The sequence below is a fragment of the Zonotrichia albicollis genome, chromosome 1 (assembly GCF_047830755.1).
Source record: "Zonotrichia albicollis isolate bZonAlb1 chromosome 1, bZonAlb1.hap1, whole genome shotgun sequence".
NCBI classification, from domain to species: Eukaryota; Metazoa; Chordata; class Aves; order Passeriformes; family Passerellidae; genus Zonotrichia; species Zonotrichia albicollis.
Genome location: NC_133819.1, coordinates 63,053,009 through 63,070,934, shown reverse-complemented (window position 1 = coordinate 63,070,934; position 17,926 = coordinate 63,053,009). Strand labels below are relative to the sequence as shown.

The 17,926-nt window shown below is 40.8% G+C and overlaps 1 long non-coding RNA gene across 7 annotated transcripts in view; it reads right to left on the bottom strand.

Annotated features, from left to right (window-relative positions):
• Positions 1-1,080: 1,080 nt before the first annotated feature.
• Positions 1,081-17,926, bottom strand: part of LOC113460891 (uncharacterized) — a 33,422-nt gene continuing 16,576 nt past the window's right edge. The window contains exons 1-4 of one of the 7 annotated variants that reach the window (XR_012580810.1): positions 16,356-17,926; positions 15,715-15,806; positions 1,581-11,389; positions 1,081-1,460 (exon numbers count right to left, since the gene is read on the bottom strand). The exon at positions 16,356-17,926 is cut by the window's right edge and continues 16,571 nt beyond it. This is a non-coding gene — a long non-coding RNA (uncharacterized LOC113460891). Of the gene's footprint in view, positions 1,461-1,580 lie in introns of all 7 variants that reach the window. The other 6 variants (XR_012580811.1, XR_012580806.1, XR_012580805.1 and 3 more) reach the window with 6 other exon arrangements.

Genomic DNA, 17,926 nt, shown 5'->3' with positions numbered 1-17,926 from the left:
TGTCTGTGTGTCCCATGGGAAGCGGAACCGGTGCTGGGGCTCTGCGGCTCGGGCTCGCGTTTGCGAGCCTGGATTGTCAGCGGCGAGCTATTCTTGTTGGATTTCCAAGTAAACATCAGACAGATCCTCACCCCTTTGAGCTGTCACAGTCTGCCAAGAAAACTGTCTGAACTTTGAAATTTCTCCTTTTATTTTCCGCCTTCCTGACCCTGCCTCCGCCGCCGACAGCAGGTCCCTCTTGTCAGGGGAATGTCCTCCAGGCACAACACAGGGAAATGGAGGAGGGGAAATTTCACCTCCAGAAATCCTGCTTGGCGAGACAAGGATGTCTGGGCCTGCGAGAGGCCCGGGCAGGCAGCTCGGAGCTCCCGGGCCCATGGATGGGCCTTTCCCAGGGGCTGCCGAGCCGCTTTCCGCGGGCAGCGGGGGCAGGGCAGCCGCGGAGCCCGGTGACAGCGGCTCGGGTGACAGGCGACAGCTCATTAAGCTGTCACGGCGCCATGGCAACAGCGGGCATGGCATCCCGTCTAAAGCAAACACACCGCCTTTGATCGGCTCGTCTGACTGCGCGGCGGGGCTCAGCTGAGCCGGGGCTCCTCGGGAACTGGGGACGGGGCCGCTTCAAGGATAAGCCCCGTCTCTCCCTCTGCAGGGATGCTTTCTTACCAGGCTGGTTCTGCCCTGCCCAGCTCCTATCCAGGGCTAATGTGGAGGGTCAGCTTGGCCACCCTCTGCGCTTGGCTTGGCTGCCTCCATTCCCTCAGTGAGGCTCTGCTCAGCGCCTGAATACACAGTGGAGGGCAGGGGTAGGGTTCGAAGGACTTCTGTTGCAAGATCCATACCTTCCTTGGGCTTCCATGGACCCTGTGGCTGACATAATAAAACTTGAAAAATGCTAAACTATCTTATCCTTCTGCTTCTGCTTGTTTTGCCTTTAGGATATAACATAAATTTCTTAAAGCTAACAGTGTGAATTCTGGAATAGAGAGCATTAGCCATACTCCAGAACAGAACACCTTTTTGCTTTGAAAAATGAGCAGCTGTGGAAATGGTGTTTGAAGACAGTTTTTTATTGTGCTTGAGGTGCTGCATGCAAAGTATTTATTAATTACAAAAGGTAATTTTACAGTTCTGATCCTTGGAAGTGGTGAGGACTTCCGGCCCTTAGGGATTTCTTTGGTGAACAAATGATCCAGCTCTGCTGAATCAATGGGGTTTCTTCCATTGACTTTGTACATTTTGGCTAATGTCCAATCTGACCTCCTTCAGCTTCTGTCTGTGTGTTTGAACAGTTAGATCATATTTGGCAGCTAGTAATAAAATTTTGAATCTTTTATACCAAAATGAATCTCAGTGTTCAGCAGGTTATCAAAACACAAGCTTGCCTTACTGCAAAGAAAGCATTGCTCTTTGCTTTTCAAAGCCCAGTCTAGTGTTTCTTCTCATGTTGGGGAACAGCCCTGTAAACGACACAAGGGAACAGAGGCATGGTTCATAGGCATCTTGACAGTGAGCAGGTCTGTAAATACAGATGTTTTAGGAAAGAATCCTTGTGATGGATCTGTTTCACATAGGCTTACCAAATGTTGCCGGAGGTTGCATCTTTTATATGCCATGCAGGTCAAATCCTTAATAAAAATCTCCTTTTTCTTGTAATTATTAGGACTTCCAACTTCTTCCCTAAACAAACACTTTCTTCCTGCAATTTGCTTTGTCCAGGTGTGTCAGCTCTCTGTGCCACAGGATTTTTCTACTCGTGCAGGAATTCCTACTGGTTCCAGCTTGAGTTCTGGCCGTGCCCATCTCCTGTCCTTGTCCTTTTCCTTAGAAGATGACCAAGAGCCAAAGTCAGCCTGTGATGGCAGGTCTGTACACAGTTGTTAGAGCTGCAGTTGCCAGCTTCAGTGGTGCTCACCAGAGCAGGGCCCAGCCAGCCTGAAGGGTGTGCTGAGCTGAGCACATCCCAGTTACCTGTCATAACATACAGCGTGTACCATGCTGACAGCCATTTGTTTTTAGCATAGGTAATCACTGGCATGTTCTTTTAAGTGAGATTCATAGATGCTGATTACATTTACTGCATAAATTACTTCATTATTAAAATCAGGTCATTTGAGCCCCAAAACCATTAACATGCAAACTATTACCATAATTTCATAAGCTAATAAATCAAGCACAGGAAAAGAATTAAGCGGTTCCTAGTGATAAGTGTTTCTTCAGAGATTAAGAAACACAATTTTCTTATGCATATATTAACATTTTAAAAGTAAATTCATGCAAAAGCAATTTTTCTGCATATATAAAACTTACATTTTATAATCTCTGTACTCAGCCTCCAGAGTTGTTTCAAAGTGAATGCTTTTTTCTTCTCAAATCACTGTACAGGAATTTGATGTCAAACCAGTCAGCCTGTTTCTGTATACCCTACCTGTAAAACTCTTTATGCCTTTATTAAATAGTCAAAGTTAAGAAATAAAACAAGCCAAGATGCAATTTAAAAGAAAAATAACTTGGGTTCATCTTACATAATGATCTTTTCATCAAAGGTAAATTTTGTATTCTTAATATTAAGCAGTACCAATGAAATTGCAATTATCTCCATAATTGCAATCGAGAACTGTGGTTGTAATCTTACTAAAATGGTACATTAAAATTGATTTAACTCTCATTTCTTACACAGTATGATATAATATTGGCCAGAATAATGCAAAGATAGACTCTTCTACTCACATTACTGACTAGCTTTAAAATAATACAGTAACACAACTGTTGCAGGAAAACAAAGAAAATTCCAATGTAAATGAAACTGTAATAAGCAACAGATGACAATGCCTAAGTATTTTACTATATTGCAAGATGTCCATGATTTATTTATGTTTAGCTGGTTTTGTTTTCCAGGTCCTAACCTGCTGTTTTTGTTTGTTTGGTTTATTTCTTTTTCAGTATGAGGCACCAAATGTATTTGCTCCAGGGAATAAGAAAATGTGTTTTCAGCATGGTGCTCACCATCCTGCTTATTTCGGGTCTCTTGGTTGCTGCGGCAATACCACAGCCTCCCACTTTTCTAGCCCACATGTGAAAAGACACTCAGAGAGCTTTTAGCAATGCCTTGTGCTTGCTGCTGTTCAATGGCTCTGTCGGCTAAGACAGCAGCACACTGAGAAGTGCCCCTCTGGGGAGGGTTGGCCTGGCCTGTCCCTGCCCTGCACCAGGTCACCCAGGGGCCAGATAAGGACCACGGCTGGTGGTGAGGAGGAGGTGACAACAACCGACATGTGGGGACACCCCTTGCCGTGGGAGCTGGCTGCTGCCTCAGATTTGCTGCCATTTGGAGCCTCAGCCCCAGGAGAGACAGAGCATTGGGCTGAGCTCACCCACAGGCAGCTGAGGTAGTGGCACAGTCAGCATTCAGCCTGTGCAGGACAGGCGGCAAAGTAAGGGACCTGTTAGGGTCACTCTTGTGTGACCATCTACCACTCATGTGGTAGATGAGTTAGACATGTGGCTCAGAAAGCCGGGTATTTACTCCCTAATAACAAAACAGCCCCGTTGATTTGAAGCTTTCCATGTCTGTTGTCCTTACCCTTCTGGTTCTGTGTCCCACCCTCACCCCTTTGCCTCAGGAAGTACATGGATGCTGTAAATCTCTCAAATTATTAGCATTCTCCTTACCTTCCCTCTGCTGCAGGATTCAGTGCCTCATTCCTCAGTTATGGTCTCTTTTGCATTCTTCATTTCAAACCAGATATTGAACTACTGCTGCTCCTGGCAGGTCTTCAGTTTTTTTGGAGGCTGTGTGTGCCATTGTATATGCATAAATCATTTCTATCTGTTCAGGATTCTACTGGGCTCTGTTTCAGGTATGTCTTCAGAGGAGTTTATCAAAACTCCATTCCAGGTCATAAACTCATTTTTCAGTGTTTGTGTAATTAATTGCACAGCAGAGATGATATATCTAGCACAGGGCAGGTGACAACACCCATGTGAAATGAGAATTTTCTAATCAAAATGTGAGTAATCCCAGTAAAATGGTTATGAAGTATTTGGCAGTGTTGCTTTCCATATTGCTGAAGCTGAATATTAAAAAGGAGATTTGATATCTCGTCTGGACAAATTGGCATGATTTGGGCATTTTTACAACTCAACAGTCCCTCTGAAAGATAAATGGAGGTGACTGCAAATGCAAAACATGGTTTGATTGTTTTGTTCATATATGGCAGAATCCCATTGAAGTCAAAGGCAGATTACTCACCTGAATAAAATTTCTGGGTCAGGCTCCACATTTGCATGAATGAATATGTGTAAAAACAAGAATTTGAATTTCCAGGATTCTGTAATAATTATACTCAGGTAACACTGCTATCCTCCCCTTTAAAATGCTAACAAGTCTTTTTTCATGTGGAACATCCAATGTGAAGTACTTCACTTAGCCAGACAGTGTCCTAATTTTCAGCATTGTGTGAAGGACAAGATTCCTCCAGGCAGTGTTTAGCGCACCTACCCAAACTTCTGCTCTCACTGCCTCTCAGGGGACTATGTTCCTCTCCACATGCTGGAGGGGAAACCTCAGAAGACACTTAGCTGCCCAGGTTCATTGAATGTTCTCCCAAGAGAACAACAGAGAAAATAATTTCAACCACAGCACTTATGTTTCACTGGTAGGTTTTTTCCACTGTTGTTCATACTGCCATCCTTTCTCTTTCACCCTATTTATCTTTTTCTCTCTAAACTTTTTCCTTCTGACAAAGAGCTGATTTCAGCTTGGATGCAATTTCCAGCATAAACTGTTTTTTGGTGCACCTGTTTATCAAGGCTTACTAAGCAATGGAAAGGATATTTAAAAATCAGTCTTTGAATGACAGCTTATTCATTACCTTATAAGCTTATTCATTCACTAATTTGACCACTTCTGGACTACTACTAGCACATCATGCGAACTTTCTGGGTCAAGAAGGAAGAAAATGGAGACAAGTGGGCTGTGTTTTCTGTGCCTGGCAATCACGGTGCACATCGGTGGCAGGAGGCTGAACAAAAGTTCAAATCCATCTCTAATGGATTCCTTCAATACAAAAAACTGCTTTCCATGTAATTGTGTGAGGGCTGCACTGTACACACAGAGGTCAGAGCCAGGAAGGTCAGGAAGAGTCAGGCTGAGGCGTTTGGTTTCACTGGACTGTTTTCTTACTGTGTGTCTGCAGAGGCTGCTGTGCTACTGTGTACCTGTGTAACCCATCCCAGGAAGCATGGACATTTCTCAAGCACCACTATCAGAAGGGAAGCAGGCTATCATCCTACTCCTTTCTCCCTGTCATGCCTGCAAGTGTACAGCAAGGAATATTCTCCAGTGTTTGGGGAAGAGTGCTATGCAGTCAACATTCCTGCTCTGGGCTGTGAGGGCTTTCCTCCTTCTTTCCCAGGAAGCCAAAATACTTATTGAAATCTTGACATTTCTCCCTGAAAATTGAGAAATTTTGAAATCTTCTCAAAAAGTTCTTGAGAAGTTTTTCTTCCAGGGAAATGGAACTGTCACAAATATCTTTCCCAGAACAAGAATGGCTGCTGTTTGGGGGCTTTTGTTTTAGTGGATCTTCTTTTGTTTGGGTCGGTGGGTTTTTTAAGATCTCTGCCTACAACATAGAATGAATGCTGCTTTATTTTCTTCCCACACACAGAAAATTCTGGTGGGGAGGTGTGCTGTGTAAAAACCAGAATACTGCTCCTGTAAGATGTTCAAAACCAGGCTCGTTCTTCACAACTAAAAATGTAATTTTCTGCTTTTTAAAATTGTAATTCTCCCAGTTATCCACCACATGCAGTGTTTTAGTAAGAAGTAAGTAATTTGGATGGTTGAGGTGGAAATGGGACCATCCATGAGAGGTTCCTACAGGAGAGGAGGCACCAAGTCTATTGGGACCTCAATAAAAACCTCTGTGGCCATTTCAGTAAGTTGCTTTCTTACCAAATCCACTTATTATTAAACTAGTTACCCAGCTCAGTCATCACTCAATTTTTGAATTGGCAAATATTTCTTGAAGAACAAAACAGATGTGTAGTACCTGCCACTTAAAATAGATAGATCCACAAACACCAAGATACAGGAAAGTGTTTTCTGAGCACCAAAGCTTTTGTGTCAGAAAAGAGTTCAAGAAAATTAGGATACAGATAGTACTCCTGCTTTCTTACAGAAACTGTGGAGTATGTGCAAATGTGTGCTGGAGGTCTCTGATGTGGTATAAATAGCCTTGGATGATCAAAATCTGATCCTCATGCATTGTGTTGACTCCATTTCTGTTTTTGGGAGTACATGAACTGCATGAAATGTTCAAGAATGAGAACCAGTTCACTCAAATTGTTGTCTCTTAATTACACATCAGCAGTCATGCAGTTTCTCCATTTTCACACAGAACCTTAAATAAAGTGGGTCAATAAACTTTACATTTTTATGAGTGTATCTCAATTTTTTGGTGGAGATTTTTTTGGTCTTTAATGTCAAGATACCTGAAAAATTAATAGACTAAGGACACAGTGAGATTTGTGAAGTTAATTTTATTCAAACAGAATTCAGAGGCTTACTTGACACCTTAAGAATTTCAGTAGAATTTTATGCAAAACAATGGGATTGAATATTCTTGAGATATCATAATAATCTGCTTGTGCTTTATTTACTGTTCTGTGAGCCACTGACTAGAAATGGTGAAAAAACTTTCTTGAATTTATTGCAGATGACCTTTTGTTCTGGTTCTTCCTCAAGAAAAATTGTAAGTTCTTAATCAAATTGAAAGATTTTAAGGTAAACTGCAAAGGACAAAGAAAACTGCTCCACCAAGGCCAGAAAGTGAGCCCACAGGAATTATCTGAATGGTTGTAATATATCTCCCATGAAAACTGGAGGTGTGGGTTATTCTTCATTTTTATGTGGTGCATGTTAGCTCACCTTTGTTTGTTAATCCATCATGGGCACTGTAGAGGACAATTATGTGTAATAGTATAGGTTTAGAATATTCTGGAATTATGATGTGCTTTCAAAAATGAGCCTCCAAAACTTACATTAAAATCTATGTATGGCCTGTATTTCAAATAAACAGAATCAAATAAACAGATCCTTCGCTCTAACACTCTACCAGTGTTTATAAATTGACTGATGCTTGCAATTAGCTCATTTGGTAGCACGCTGTCCCCTTGTTTCAGCCGGCTCTCTGACACTGGGGACCCATTTTTAAACCAGGACACTTCCTGCTCGCTTTCCCAATCCCCTTGGAATGTTCCAGGAGTGTCATTCAGAGTGCAAAGACAGTCAGCTCTTGACACTGTGGCTTGGCTGGGTGCTGGCTGACCCTGGTCACTGAAGTGTTTCAATGTGCTAAGGCATCAGGAATCTGGCCCAGCAGAGAGAGAACTTGTGGTTTTTTTGGTGGGCAACCATGCAGAAATGTCTCTCAGGGGTGAGTGTCAAAAGTGGTGCAAGGATAAAGGGGATCAGCTCCACCAGCAGGAGGAGGGAGCTGGCATGGCACCTGAGGGGGAAGCATGGAACTGCAGCCTGTACAGGTAGCTGCTGTGTGGTTTTCCCCACCCAGATGAGATATGCACTGCTGGTGATATGAACCTCATGCTGGCTGTTGGGAAACCTGTTTATCAGCATGGGGTATCAGCTTTAAAAGATTTAATGCCTAAATGAAGATGTAAGATGTCTGTGCATTATCCTAACAGAAAAAAAAATCTTGCACAGCAGGTAAATATTACTGCCACAGAGGACTTGCATTTTAGGAAACCTGAAGAGAGGACAGAGTGACAAGATTATTACAACTGACATGTGTGTGTAGTTTTACACTTTTGATTACACGGATTTAGCTGAAGTGAGCCAACACCAGCTAAATTTGTTTGCTGGTATGACATGTCCTTTCCTTCGCTTCAGGTCTTGTGTATGGAGATCAACAGCACTGAACATGGAACTTTTACTTCCAGGCAATGCTAAATAAAGTCAGCCAAGAAAGTTAAGGTGAATCAAGTGAATTTGGGATATGAATCCAACTTCCATAAATTAAAATGCACCTAAAGGATTCTGTGCGGTTTAGTTCCTTCAGGTGTAGTGCAGCTGTAGGCTTGGTCAAGGATCGAACTCACTTCTTGTCATTGTTTGCTCTTAAAATTAATGAACTTTAGAAAAACCCCAGGAGTAAGATAAAAAAAGTTGAAATGTGTGTAATTTCTAATTGAACACTGAAAGGAAGAGAAGAATGTCTTACCAAATTACTTACCTAGGTATAGTTTGAAAGAATACAATATTGCTTAGTCTCCTTCTCCTGTTCATGAAACCCCTAACAACAATGGCACTAGCCTAAAAGATATCTTGGAAGCTGTATTCAGTGTGAAAACCATAGATAAATTAGGGCAGATATTCCTGAAGTGATTCCAAAGTAAACATATATATTTACATATTTTATTAATGTTTTACTAATATTTATTAATGTGTTATCCTTGAGAAGAAATGGCTTAGGTATGATCTTATCCATGTATATAAATACAGGATGATGCAAAGAAGACACAACTATTCCCTTCTCACTGATATCCAGGGAAGGGTAGGAGGCAGTAGGCACAAATTGAGACGGAGAATTCCATTAAACAGAAGAAAATTTTGTCCTGTGAGAGTAATCAAACACTGAATGAGAGAGAAGTGAAGTCTGTGTTTTTGGAGATAGTTCAAAATGCAACTGGATATGGCCCTGAGCAACCTGATACCTTTTGGACCCTGCTGTGTGAGCAGTTGGACCTGAAGATCTCCAGACGTTCCTTCCCTCCTTGGCCTTCTGTGTTTCTGTGCAGACAAGATGCTGTTAGCAATCTTTTAGTGAAGAAATATGAGAAAAAATTCAGTCTCTAGAATTTCCTCTGACATCACCTTATTTACAGAATTCAATGTCTTAAGATGAGGTTTTAATTATTGTTCTTTCTGTAATGCAGGGAAAAATATGTTTCAAATATAAGTGGTCCTTTTAAGTATTAAAGTGAGAAATTAAAATATTATGCCAGCATTTTTTTTTTTTTGGTAGAATTCATGTTCAGTTGTCAATGATATGGACACTGGTTTTATCTCAGCTCTACAAGAAATATTCCCTCAGATCTTCACTGATTTTTCATTTTGGATGATTTATGACATATGCCTTTTGACAATACACACGCTCATCTTCTTTTTCTTCTCCCTTGCTAGTTTTAGGATATTATAATATGATAGAAATGGAGTGGAACTATGAATGACTTAGGAAATTTCAGTAGTCTGAGCATTTTTGCCCAAGCTGGCTTTTTTGACATCTCTGTTCCCATGTTCTGACTTTGCTCCCTTGCTAAGCAATCCAGCTGTTCAAACACCAGTTAGAAAAGCTGCATCCACTTAATGGAAGCATGCAAAGGTCTGTAACACTGCAAAGAAGTGGAACTTCCTCTAATTTAGTCTACTGTCTATATTTATCACTGTTCATTTGCCATTGCCTTCCCTCCCACCCCAGCTGCCACCTCACAGATGGCATTCCCAGCAAAAGAAACAGTTCAGATTCAGCACACTGTCATCTGGAAATGTCAGCAGATGACAGGGTGAGGGGAGGAAGAGGAGGGCTAGCTCCACATTTTTTCAGGACAAAACTTGACCTCAAATTCTACTCAGTCACCACAGAGTTCTGGGGATTACCAGGGTGGGGGGGAAGGAGGGCACAAATGGAGCAAGAAAGAGTTGGATACAGTGCATATAATGATCTTCGTTTTGTTCTGAAGCTTGCTGGATAGAAATTGCCATACTGTGCAGTTATTTACTTCTAACTCTATAACAGCTTTAATTTATTAAAGGACTAAAAAAAAAAAAAAAAAGAGTTTTGTTTGCCCTAGAAACCAAGTGAAAACAATGAGGAAGAAGAAGGCATCCCTGCAAAGTTGACACTATTAAGCCCAGGCCCAAAGTGGAACGTTTACAGTTCCTATGAACAGATGTCTAATGACAAGCAAATAAAACAATAATTCTTAAGCAATGACTTGTTTCTGGTTTAGTTTTTCAGTGCCTTTTATTCCTTTTATTCAGCTCTTTCATGTTATCATTTCTATGCGCTTCTGGTGTTGTACACTGACTCGAGTGTTACTGACAAAAATATGGTGGGCCTGGAACTTGATACAAGGAAACAGACAGGGCAAGTTTTTAGATGTAAGGATAATGTAGCCACAGGTGTCCAATATTTGTCTTCAGAAATTTCAGATATCACTAACCATGCTAAGTTTTCATTCTGAAGGCTGGAGTCTGGAAAACTTGTGTGCCCCAGAGTAAAAAAGTTTCAGATACTGTTATTTTGTTGAACTAGGCTAAGAGAAAAGGTTGCAGGGTTTGGCATCTTCAAAACATTCTTGCAACTGTTTCTCTGGGGAGCTGTGGTACCTTCCTGTGTTACAACAAGGACTCAATATTCAGTACATTTTAACAGCAGGAGGGGTTTTGGCTGCCTTGTGATTAATTCATTCAAAATAGCTCTAAGAGTACAGGCTTCTGAGAAATACCCACTCACAAACACACAGAAGATGCTGCCCAGCTGCGGTGGGGCTGCTGAGGCACCTGGCCTGAGAGCAGAGGCAGATGTCCTTTTCAGTGACTCAAACTAGAGCACTCTAAGCAGGTATTGGCCCATCTGCTCCCATATCTCAGATGTCGTGGCTGATTATCTGAACACTCAAGCTCTGTTGTAGTGAAAATTCAGGGAAGCAGTGCCATTCACTGACAATGACATCTTAACAGCCCCCAGCTGCTCATTCCCAGCCTATGCCCTCCTTTAGCTCTTGTAAAATTGTTTATGGGGCCAAGAACCTGGCTCCTGCCCTGCCATACTCCCAAAAAAGATCGGATTATTTTTAGCCTGAACTGACTCTCACTCTGGTTCAGTGCAGGGATGGCTGTGGTTAGATTTGCTAGAGGACAGCTGTTTGTGCCCTGCCATCAGGGAGATGGTCTTTTCCAGGCCCTGCATTTTCCTCTTGCTTTTTAAGTGCAGATGTCACAGGGAGACCCAAGTGTGTTTGTGCACGTTCTGAGTCAGGAGAGCAAGGGGAGCAGCTGAGGGCTGGCACCCTGCCCTGCCCAGGGCAGGCAGCTGGCTGGTAATCCCCTGGACTGCCTCTGCAGGGCTTGGCAAAGCTGCTCTGGCACAGCACATCAGGCTCTCTGCTTGCTTTCCTACCACCCTAACAAGTAACCAAGCCTTAATAAGGCTTAAGTGTAAAACCAAAGTCTCTGCTGGTGCCATGAACACTTCATCATGCCCAAGAAATGCAACAAGATTTTCTATTTTGCACCACCAGCACAATTCTTCATTGAGCAGGAGGAAAATTTTCTCAAAGTGGTTTGGCAAAATCCCTGGAGCTGGAACCAGAAAACACAGGATTATGGGACTAGGTAATCAATCAGCTTTCTAATCACAATCCAGAATCTCCCATTGTCACTTGGACAAGTCACTTAGGTCTGTCACACAGGTCTGTGTTTGTAACCAGAGAGTAGCTGAACTTGAAATAAATAGATTTTTTGAAAGCAGTGTAAAGGTACTTCACAGTCTTTGTGCACTGTGAGGTATTTCTGTGTGGAAACAAGTTTGTAGTGCTGGGACCATTTTCCACATGTAGTCCATGGATTCAGGGGGTCTGAGACCTGTTTACAAGAGATCTGTGCAAATTTACCTATGAAGAGTCAGGGAGCTTTGATTTCCTACCTGAAACTGTGCCTTTGTGCTAGGAAAAAAAAAGAAAACGAGAAGTCCGCTGACAGCTATGACTGAAAGGCACTGATTTGGTGAAGTATTCATTTGTGGTATAAATGACTGCATGCTAATTTCCCAGGCAGGCTAGCATGTGTGAGTAAACTCACAATGGGTTTACTCATCTCCTGGGTTCTCAAGGTGGTTTCTCTGTGACCTGAATTCTTGGGATGCAAATAAAATTCTCAGTGAATTTAGGTAATGCAGGGTACAAACCTTGTGAGCAGGACAGCAATCTATAGATTAGGTGAATATATGGGGCTTGAATAGGCATATAAAGTAAAAAAAAAAAAAGAAAAAGATGTAAAAAACAAACAAATAAACAACCCAGGAAACCAAGCTCCAATTCTTTCTCCTGACTAATTAAATTTTCCAAGCTCCCTTTTTAAACAGCATATGGGACACAGATTTCCTAGTCAGCTGGGGATCAGTTAGATATGTGTCTGCGTGTTAGTCAAGTTCCAGCTGATTAAGCCTTTGCGTATACCAGAAGTTTCCTGTGATATTTGTACAGACAGTCATGGACAGCAGAGTTAGCTTGGAGCTCTTTTGACAAAATGAGTTTCATCCAAAAAGGCGTCTATTTGTCTTAGCCAAAACTTTGTCAGAAATAGGTCAAATCAGATTTCAAGGCCATGAAAAAATTAGTTTTTATGAAACAAGATTTTGACACATCAAATTAAAGATTTTGGTTTTCTGTAAAATGGCTTTTAGTTATAAGGCATAAGTACTGTTGGAATGCTTCAAAGATCACCTAAATGAAATATTTCTATTGACATTTTTGACATTATTATGACTCTTAGTTAATAAAATTTGTCAAGTTTTTGATTATTTTGTCACAGTTTAAGAAAGACAGCTTTCCACAAGATTGGAAAGAGTCCCAATCCAGTCCTAGATCAGCCCATTATATGGTAGAGATAGGAATGCAAAACTCAGTGGAAAACAATGAAGGAGAACACATAAGTGTTCTCAGAAAAAAAAGGAATGAGGTATTCTTGTTCTGCTTGCCCTTCGCATCTGCTCCTCAGCTTTTAATCATTCATTAGCATCTTTAGTTCTGGTACAACTCTTATCAGGTATCTAATCCTACAAGTGAAGCATAATATTAATGAATAATGGGGATACATTATTTTAGCAACTGTTCCTGATTCTGTTTAATGACTGAATACAAAATGTTTTCTCTTCCTTCTAAGGTGGCTATTTAATTTAGATGTACTACAGATAACTGCTTACAGAAGTCATTCCTTAAAGCAACAGGAAACTTTTGCATGTTTACATATCTAAAACAATAATGAAATACCCTTTGTGTTTTTCTCAAGGTTATATAGAAAACAAACTAATATGTTAACTATGGATCATTAGAGAATTGCATTACAATAGAAAAATTCTCTCTCCATATATGTCCTGAAAAAAAGATTACTGGTTAACTTCAAGCTGTGGTGTTCACTAAATGACTGAAGCTCTGCTTCACTGGTTAAAAATGCAAAAAAAAAAAGAATTATTGCATTTTTGTTCAAAGCAAAGTGTTTTATATGAATTATGTATTATTTAAATTACTTGGTGCAGTTATTTGACCTGGAGATTGGAGTGAAAGAAAGTTTAGGTGGAACAACTAGGTGTGAGCTATGTAAGTCTCAGAGATTTCACTGTGAAGTACTGTAGAAGAAGCATTTACCATCAGGGATATTTTGGGGAAAAGGGAACAGAATATTTCAGTCAAGTCTTCTAATGAAAATGATCCATGAAAATGAAAGCTGAATGTCCCACAGCATCCTGGCTTCACTTCAGCACTGTATTATATAAATCCTAGAAAATCCCCTGAGAGCAAAGAGCTGCAGGAAAGGGGGACTGCAGGCTCTGTACCATTGCTTCTCTTTTCTCTTTCCATTTTGGTAGAGGTCGGTGCACGGGAAGCTCAGTAAATGGCCAACTGACAGTCGTGTGTGCAATAAGCTCACTGCAAACTGTGCTTTGTGAGCCTGCATTTCCAGTTTTGCTGTGTCAGCCAACATTATTTACAATGGAGTGTTCTGAGTGGGTTCTCAGCGGCTGTGACTTGTTACAGAACTGAAGAAGTGGGTGAATCCCGAGTAGCTCATATTATGTGAGGATTTCTTTTACAGAACAAATATGAAAGAACATTTTATATTTAATAATTTTCTAGCTCAGGATGAAAAAAATCTATCTAGCCTAGTATTCTGGCTCCAAAAGTGATGAAAAGTGGTCAAATACTGAGGGTGATTACTAAAGATCATTATAAAATGACAATCATGTAGTGACAGCTACCCACCTTATATTCTGAACTTCTAGCAATATAACTTCCAAAGTAACAGGTAGCATCTTTCTATTGAACAAGTGACAATGGATGAGCTTGTCCTGGAGATCTTTAACTCGCGTCAAGTTCTGTAAACCGCAGCTCTTTGTGGCAAGGAGGCTAATAAATAATTTTTTTCTCCAAGTTACTACCATGTTGTAGGAAGAAATACTTTTGGTTTCCTTTGTTTTCAAGCAGATAATGATTTGATGCATCCTTGTTCACTGCTTCCCATGCCACAAAAATCTTCCATTCCTTATTAGACCTTTCTTTGTTACTCATGATTTTAGAGAGTTCACTTCTTTGTCTTTTCTTTGCCATGCACACTGATCCTTGAAATTGTTACAACTTAGTTTTCAATTTCTTCTATTTTCTCTTTCTTACAAACAAACTGATATATAATTTTAAGTGATCTCTCCAATGTATGTTGTATAAAGGGCTTACAGCAAGGGAACCTCCTTGAGTTTAGAGCAAACAGGGATGCAAAGAATTCCTGCAGCTCACTGGTAGGACCTTCTCTTTCCTGTGTGCTCCTTTATATCTTAGCAATCTACTACAGCATTTTTGACAGGTGTTTTTCTTGCTACAGGAAAGTATTAACTAAAGGTTTTTCATATCTGTCAATGTATTTTGGGCATATGATCACTTCATGCTTTAGGTCTTATTTTCACCTTAAACTTTGTGAGGGATGTAATCTTTAGTAATAAACTACCTCTGTAACCACAGCAGCTTTTTCTGTGCTTACTCTGAGACCTCATGCTGCTGGGAGGTATCTTCCTCTTGGGCTTGTCACTTTTGATACATCTTTTGCAACCTTCCACTTTCTTTTTCTTAACCCCAGGTGCTACCATAGTAGATTTTTTGGGGGAGTTTTATTGCTCATGCATGCATAATAAGTCTAATTTCATTACAGTTATTGTTAACATGGTTCTTTGATACAGAAGGATTCAAATGACAGGTCAGATGGCTTTCAGGGTCAGCTTCATGTACTGTGTCTGTGGATTCCTTTTACCCCAATAACTTTTCCTTTTATTTAAAATGGTGTGACCATCTACCTTTTTCAAGTTGTTGTGAACAAAGTTTAAAAATAGAAGATGTTTCCTTTTCTCTCGGCGCACTACTTTTATTTACTGCCTTGATTGTATTATTTACAATACTTGTGCTAGTATGGCAAGAGGAAGGTGCTGAAGTTCTTCCACACAAGGAGCAGCTGGTGAGTGCCAGTAACTCAAGCTGTGGGGCTGAGCCTGGCGTGTTTCCTGGTGGTGTCCTGGTGGCTGCCCTGGTGTTGTGCTGCATGGGATGACGCTGCCCAGCCACCCATGGCAGGGTTTGGAGCAGGAGAGTAGGAACACTGCCCTTCCATAGAGGCCAGGGTTTATAGTTTCCCTCTGACCAAGGTCTCTGGGCCAAGTTCCACCCAGAACACCTTTGTGGAGCTGCAGTACACATTAATAATGACATAGAGGCATATGGGGAGCAGGCAGGCTGCTGCATGAGGCAGGCTAACTGCAAAAAGCCACATTCGGGGAAGTAATCTGAGAGAGTGCTACCAAAAAGTATTTGTCATTTTAAAATATGTTTCCCTAGTGCCTTTGCATTTGATTGGTGGATTTACCTTACCTGAAATGTACCCTGAAAGGCTCTGGCAGTTCAGCAAGCAAGAAAACTTCAAATAAGCACTCGTAGCTGTATCTGCAGTGATGAAAGATAACCTGAAGGAGAGGAAAAACTATTGAATGATTTTATGCTTCTGGAGGAAATTAAAACTTGAAAAAATACTTTCTTTTTTTTCCCCAAAAAAATCACAGACTGGAGATGCCAGGGGAAATGTACTTAAATGAAAACTTGCATCTCAGGTATAATTGCACTGTCATTAGTGTGGTTGTTGGGCTGGGCCCTGCTAACAAAATGCAGCATCTATTTTGGTATTAACTTTTACATCAAGGTGTTACAAAAGCTGTAGGTGGCCAGGACACAGGAACTATCCTCATTTTCTTTGGAATGTGGCCTTCACTGTCAAATACAAGGAGAAGGCTATAAAGGGGACAGTAAGGTTCGGGGGGGCTCAGTTCTGTTTCAGATTGAGCAAAGTTGCCCTGTCACAAGCACCATTAATCTGAGAGCATTTAAGATAGTAGTATAATTACAGTAATGCACAAATGAATTAAATTCTTGTTTAAAGAGACAATCTTGTCTTCCCCTCATGCTTCATTTTAGTGAAAGAGGCTTTATGTCTAGACAGGCAAAGACTTGAGACCTACTTTTATACCAATCATTTTGCTTGTGCTCATTGAGAACTTTAAGAAATCTTTGAAACCTTCGAGGGATCCAAGCAAATTTTTGCAGGATCATAAATTTTTTTTCTCCCCTTTTAAGTCTTTAGTGCTGAGCTGTCCTGAAACATGTGCAGAAATAATCCTCTGCCAAGGTGTGGGATCCAGTATGCCTGTAAACACCCTGGCTTCAGGTTACCTGTAAACGGAGAAAGACATTCTTAAATGTTCTTAAACATGATGAAAACACCCTTTATGTTCCAGCAGAAATTAAAACTTGCAATCAAGATGGATCTGGAGAGAAAGAATTCCCTATGTGCATGTTGGTTCAGATATTCTCAGTGTGGGAGGTGTCCCTGTCTAGGCCTAGAGCTTTAGGTGACCACTTTGTATCTCTCTGTTTCTGTCTGGCCATCCCTCCTCATTTGCTGGAGGCTGGATCTCAGTCACCAGGCTGATCCTTGTCCAGTCTGCTTCAAGAGATGAGGACCAAAGGCATGGGAGTGGGAGCCCAGGCTTTTGAGGTATTTTGTGCCTTTGGCTCCTGGTGACATTGGACTAAAATGCACCTTTAAATCTCTCTCAGTGCCTCCTTTAGGCCTTTGGAAGCAGCTCTCCAGCAGCACAGCCCAGAGCACCTGCAAGAGCCCATAGTAGTTTAAGCTGTATGTGGCAGTCTGAAGCAGCTTTATTGCAACATTGCGGTGATACCATCCCAACTGAGGCCTTTTTATAAAGGGCAGCATTGTTTGCCAGGCCGATGTTAACATGCATGATTTAAATGATGGCACAAGCAGAACCTCGGCTCCAAATGGAGATATTAAAGATACCAAAATATTATCTTTCCCCTTGCCAATAAGAACAGCTGGCAGGATGGGTTTACTGAACAAAACTTTGGCCAGCAGACAAAGGTTATCGTTTTCACAGACTTTCCTTCTGAAGTACAGGATTAACAAAACACGCTATTTTTTTTTTTATTTCAAAATTGGAGGGTTTGTGTCTTTCATCTGGTCAAATTTAGCTTAAAAGTGGAAATAATATCAAAGTTACATGCACCACAGGGAGACTGTTAATGTGGTAACAAAGGGCATTTGGCCAGTTAAAATAATAAAAGACTATACAGCTTTCACAGTGATGGCTGGAGCCCAGTTAGTACTTTCCAAGTTGAGCCACAATATTCTTTTCCAAATTATGCGGTTTGGCACGATTCAGAGTGAGTAAACTTACTTTCCTACAAGGGAAAAATATAATTAAGAGAGAAAACAAGGTCATGCAGTATTATGCTTCAAGTAAGCAATAATACACCATGGGGTGTACATAAGTCAATATTCATACACCCTGGACAGGCTGAGACAGAGACAAAGCAATGGCTCAGCATACAAGAAGATACATGTATTATCTTAATAAACCTAAGTGCAAAAGTAAAATGCAAATGGATGTTTTATTTCCTTACTAGATCATTTTAAGTGTATATATGTTCAATGTTCATGCCTATAACACACATAAATGTTACTTAAAAATACCTTTTATGTTAACATTTTATACTTTTTAATAATAAT